At 58.5% G+C, this 5711-nt stretch overlaps 2 non-coding genes across 2 annotated transcripts; both read right to left on the minus strand.

Annotated features, from left to right (window-relative positions):
* Positions 1 to 1002: 1002 nt before the first annotated feature.
* Positions 1003 to 1155, minus strand: LOC142795788 (5.8S ribosomal RNA). Its single transcript, XR_012893307.1, has one exon. It is a non-coding gene; the product is annotated as a 5.8S ribosomal RNA (ribosomal RNA).
* A 1719-nt stretch (positions 1156 to 2874) lies between these two features.
* LOC142795791 (small subunit ribosomal RNA) lies at positions 2875 to 4689 on the minus strand. Its single transcript, XR_012893309.1, has one exon. It is a non-coding gene; the product is annotated as a small subunit ribosomal RNA (ribosomal RNA).
* Between the last annotated feature and the right edge of the window lie 1022 nt (positions 4690 to 5711).

Here is a 5711-nt window from a genome sequence, read left to right on the forward strand (position 1 = left end):
GGAAGTGACGGGACACGTTCGTAAACCCATCGCGAACCGAGTACGACGCCCTACCAAGTGCGCCCGCAACCCTGTACAGGGTCACATCTTCACAAGGCTGGCAAGCGGCATTCCGCTGCGCGCGTGCGTCGTCCGAGCAGTTGCGTGATAAACGACCGTGTCGAAAGCCCAAACACCGCCGAGGCCAGTCGCCGCCGCCGCAAGGGCAGCCACGCAGCCTGGCGAGAGGCATCGTCTCGTGTAGCGTCGCCCCCGCCCCAACTGGAGTGGCCCAGTTTTTTGAACGGGACGGGAACTGCGAAGCACTTAGACCGACGGCGGACTACGACGAGAACGCCTTAAGCTTCGCCAACGTTTCGCCAACTCGTGCGGGAGACTTTTTCCGCTTCGCGGCAAGTCGTCGCGCCGTGCTCTCCGCATCAACCGCGTACGCAGCGAACCGCAAACGTCGGGCGCAGCCTCCTCACCTCCCTGCGCTTTGCGCGCGAACGTTCCCTGTTCGCGCGGCAAAGCCTGGAGGAGGCACGGCCCCGCAGCGTGTTCGAGCGCCCGGTCTACGGGACACCCTGCTTACTTCGAGGGCAACAAGCGCAACGCAAGGCTGCGATCTCGCGCACTTTGCGCACGGCTGGAGAAGCTTTGCTGGCCGGCTTTCGCTCCTCGTGTTTACCGTGCGTTAAAGTTGCGCGTCCGTGGCTCTCGCAGCTCTTGCGCGCCCGGTCGCAGAGAGGAGTACGCAACCTCGACCGCACTTTCCCTGCAGGCTTCCTTCCGACTCGAAGTCCTGCGGCGGTCTCAACGAGGTGCCACATCCTCAATGCAGTCGGTCGCCCCCGTTTCGGTTGGGCTCTGGCACGACGGTCGCCACCGTCTCGCCCTTGAGTGGCCGCTGTTGGCGCTCGCTGTGAGGTGTTCAGCGTGCTGTCCGTGTTGCCGACGCGGTCAAAACGAGTCGACGGCTCACGTTCCCTTGTGCGCCGAAGGCTCTCTTGATATGTGATCCGACCCTCAGACAGACGAAGCCAAGGGAAGACCCAAGGCCGCAATGTGCGTTCAAAGAATCAGTGCTCAGTGTGTCCTGCAATTCACACCAAGTCTCGCAGCTGGCTGCGTTCTTCATCGACCCGAGAACCGAGTGATCCACCGCTTAGAGTCGTGAAAAAGTGTTTGTTCAATTCCGTACAGTCAAAACCAAACGTTTCTGGCACTCGGCCAAACAGTGGCCAAGAAGGGCGCTTTTCAGCGCACGCTTGGACTCCAAAACTCTGCCGCGCCTTTTTCGGCTGCCGCAAATCGAGCAAACGGTGTGTTTCGGACGGCGTTTCGCTTTCGCTACTTGCGAGTGCTTTCGTGGTCCACCCCTCTATAAATACTCGGGAGGCGTCGAAGCCGGTTCTCCAAGCCGGACCCGTAGGTATCGTTGTGTGCTCGCTCTCATTGGCCCGCCTAACCAGAAAATGCCTGCGGTACACCCATTTGGATAAGAGTGCACGCAGATGCGGGCCTCGACGGCTACACATTTCCTCGGGCGGCCGCCTCCCGGCCTCCGTGGAGCGCGGGATGCACGGTCCCATCGACAAGCCTCTCCCGTTTTTACCGTGGCGTCGCGGTTCACCACGGCAGGCGGGTCGGTCTCCTCCGCATAAAAAGGGGGACCCCCGCTTTTTGTTCCACGAAATCGCACAAGCTTTTTTCGCATCCACGGTTTGCCACCGCACACCAAAATGCCGATCCGGCTGCCTACTTTAGCCAACAGGTGGAGCCAGGCGCGCCGTACTTGCGCGGCACTTCCCACGTCCACCGAAGTCGGTGCCAAGGACCACTTTCGGCGCCGGAGCCGCGTACGAGCCTACTCGAGGCGGAAGAACGAAGCCAGCAAGGGCCTGGCCGCAAGTGCGTTCAATTGTCGGGACGTCCAAGTCCCTCGTTCTTCCGTGCTTCCTCTTTCGGCAAGTCGTTGCGGCACCTTCCCAAAGCGCGCAGACCCGCTAATCGCGACGAGCGCGACGTGGCCGTGCCGCCTTTCCCTCGGCAGCAAGCAAAACGCCTGGCAACGTCGACGCTCCCCTAACCGCGATCTCGCACCGTGTTTCGTGTGGCGAATTCAAAAGCCGGCCGGCGCTGCTGCAACCATTACGGTCGGTACGCATACGCCGCGGAGGGCGGGACGGTCATCGGAGCGTGCGGTTCCTCCATCGAGTACTGCGCACCTCGGCCGTCGCATCGCCGTGCCATGACCGGCCGCGCGTCAACGCGAACCGGTGCCAGCGAGATCCCTCGCCTGCAAGAACCGACCGGCAGCCTCCGTCACCCGAGGACGCGGAGGCGCTTGCCGCGGACGGCGGGACGGTATGCACTGGTGCACAGCGGACCCGTCACATCGCCAGTTCCTTGACCGACCGCCGACGCTTGTGCCGTTCCTCTCGTACTTGGCAGTCGCCGCGCGATTGTCGGGTCTCGTTCTTGCACGCTCGAACGGTCGGGAGGGCACTCGGCTGGCGTTTCGGGAACGCGCAGCCTCGCCTTCTACCGACGTAACCACGACTCGCCGTTCGCGCTCCGCCGCTCCTGTTTACAGTACTAGGCGGTCCCGCAGCGGTCGGGTCGCGCATTTCGAGCGCTTCGAGCCACGGTGCAGTGGCGGGTCGAAAGCCGACCTATGAGTGCGTTGCGCCGTTTGTACCCGCGTCCGCCACCTGGCCGACCGTCCAAGGTCGCGGTGTTGGCGTCCGCTGGGCGCAACAATTTGTCACGGGGTGCCGCTCCACATTCAGGCAGCCCCGTGGGGAAAAGCCGACCCCGCGTCCAAACGGGGTCAGCGGCAGAAAGTGTCGGGCGCAGACGCAGCTGAGGCGCTCACCCTTCACAATCCGTTAATGATCCTTCCGCAGGTTCACCTACGGAAACCTTGTTACGACTTTTACTTCCTCTAAATGATCAAGTTTGGTCATCTTTCCAACAGACCGGCGCAACCGAAAGGCCGCGCCGGACATCGGTCCGAAGACCTCACTAAATCATTCAATCGGTAGTAGCGACGGGCGGTGTGTACAAAGGGCAGGGACGTAATCAACGCGAGCTTATGACTCGCGCTTACTGGGAATTCCTCGTTCAAGGGGAACAATTGCAAGCCCCTATCCCAATCACGAAAGAAGTTCCACGGGTTACCCAGTCTTTTCAGACAGGGATAAAGACACGCTGCTTCCTTCAGTGTAGCGCGCGTGCGGCCCCGGACATCTAAGGGCATCACAGACCTGTTATTGCTCTGTTTCGTGCGGCTAGGAGCCGCTTGTCCCTCTAAGAAGGTTGTAAGGTGCTGGGAACCCCGCACCTATTTAATAGGCTAGAGTCTCGTTCGTTATCGGAATTAACCAGACAAATCGCTCCACCAACTAAGAACGGCCATGCACCACCATCCACCGAATCAAGAAAGAGCTCTCAATCTGTCAATCCTCCCAGTGTCCGGGCCGGGTAAGTTTTCCCGTGTTGAGTCAAATTAAGCCGCAGGCTCCACTCCTGGTGGTGCCCTTCCGTCAATTCCTTTAAGTTTCAGCTTTGCAACCATACTTCCCCCGGAACCCAAATACTTTGGTTTCCCGGAAGCTGCCCGCCGAGTCATTTGAGTAACTCAGGCGGATCGCTGGTTGGCATCGTTTATGGTCAGAACTAGGGCGGTATCTGATCGCCTTCGAACCTCTGACTTTCGTTCTTGATCAATGAAAACATTCTTGGCAAATGCTTTCGCAGTAGTTCGTCTTGCGACGGTCCAAGAATTTCACCTCTAGCGCCGCAATACGAATGCCCCCGTCCGTCCCTCTTAATCATTACCTCGTATTCCAAAAACCAACAGAACAGAAACGAGGTCTTGTTCTATTATTCCATGCAAGTTTATTCAGGCGACTCGCCTGCGTTGAGCACTCTAATTTTTTCAAAGTAAAAGCACCGGCCATCTCGAGGCACACAATGAAGTGCACCAAGAAAGAACCGGCATGATGTTCAGTCCGAGCCGTCGCATCGGGTAGATGCACTACTCGTCTGGAACTGAGATCCAACTACGAGCTTTTTAACCGCAGCAGCTTTAGTATACGCTATTGGAGCTGGAATTACCGCGGCTGCTGGCACCAGACTTGCCCTCCAATTGATCCTCGTTAAAGGATTTAGAGTGTACTCATTTCAATTACGGGGCCTCAAAAGAGTCCCGTATTGTTATTTTTCGTCACTACCTCCCCGTGCCGGGAGTGGGTAATTTGCGCGCCTGCTGCCTTCCTTGGATGTGGTAGCCGTTTCTCAGGCTCCCTCTCCGGAATCGAACCCTGATTCTCCGTTACCCGTAACAACCATGGTAAGCAAGTAACCTACCATCGAAAGTTGATAAGGCAGACACTTGAAAGAAACGTCGCCGGCTCGTGGCCATGCGATCAGCACAAAGTTATCCAGAGTCACCACACAATACGGGCCGAAACCCGATCGATCTTGGTCTAATAAAAGCACCCGTTACCCAAAGGGCTCCAGGCTCACTGCATGTATTAGCTCTAGAATTGCCACAGTTATCCAAGTAGGAAGAAACGATCTAAGGAACCATAACTGATTTAATGAGCCATTCGCGGTTTCGCCTTATTTCGGCATGTACTTAGACATGCATGGCTTAATCTTTGAGACAAGCATATGATTACTGGCAGGATCAACCAGGTAATCGTTCGACTGCGCGTCCGTCCTCGCCTTCGGCGGGCCGGACGCAGTCTGTGTGCGGCGGAGGCCACCTTCAGGCGCCCCAACACGCTTATTTTGCACTCCGAGATGACGGCGTTCGAGCTCGCTACGGCACAACCTTCCCGAAAGACGAGTGGGAGCCGTGCGGCAAGAAGCACGTTCATGCTCGCTCTTTTTCGTTGCATCGACTCGGTCGCGCCGTGCGGGTTGCCCAAGCCCGCTGCACTGTCGGTGGACCGGCCGGAACTAGCAACGGAGCCGAGACTGCAAAGCCGCCAGACGACGGGTCACGCCCGCGTCTTCGGCGCTTTCGCATCTGAATCGCCCGAGGACGACACGGAACACACCTCGATATCGTGGTAAAACGGCACCGTCCGACAACCAGCCCCTAACGCATCAAGCGGATGAGGCTGCAGACGACTGCCGTGGATTCCCCTGGAGCAGACCCGAGGACACGCTTGACGAGGCCGAAGCCCGCCGCATATCAGACACCCGGTCGCTTTCGCGTACGCCGCTCACGAGAACCCCCACATAATAGCAGCGATAAGTACCCAGACCTCCTTGGGCACTAATACGAGCGTACTCGAGAAAATTTCACCGCGGGTGTGCCCCGAAACGTGTGGCACGTTGAGCGTGCCACAAGTCTACGTCGCTCTCAAACCCGCCGAGGTCGTAGAATTTGCGACCCTACTCACGAAATTCCCACCGAGGATACGGCCGCAAACGTACCGCACCTTGGGTAGGCCACGAGTTTGTGCAACACTACGCTGACGGCACAGCACCGAGGTCGTGCGCGCACGCACGGGAAAATTCCGCCGCGGTTTCTGCCGAAAACGTGAGGCACCACGACTCTCCGCAAGTTCGCGTCGACTGCGAAAGACCGAAGTCGTGAACGACGTGTCCGCTACTCGCCGCCGACACGCTGGACACCAAACGTACAACGACTCGACGGCGTCGTAGAGGCCCACGACGCGGTTTTCCTTAACGACGTCTCGGCGTGGCAC

This window comes from Rhipicephalus microplus, unplaced genomic scaffold, assembly GCF_043290135.1.
Source record: "Rhipicephalus microplus isolate Deutch F79 unplaced genomic scaffold, USDA_Rmic scaffold_868, whole genome shotgun sequence".
NCBI classification, from domain to species: Eukaryota; Metazoa; Arthropoda; class Arachnida; order Ixodida; family Ixodidae; genus Rhipicephalus; species Rhipicephalus microplus.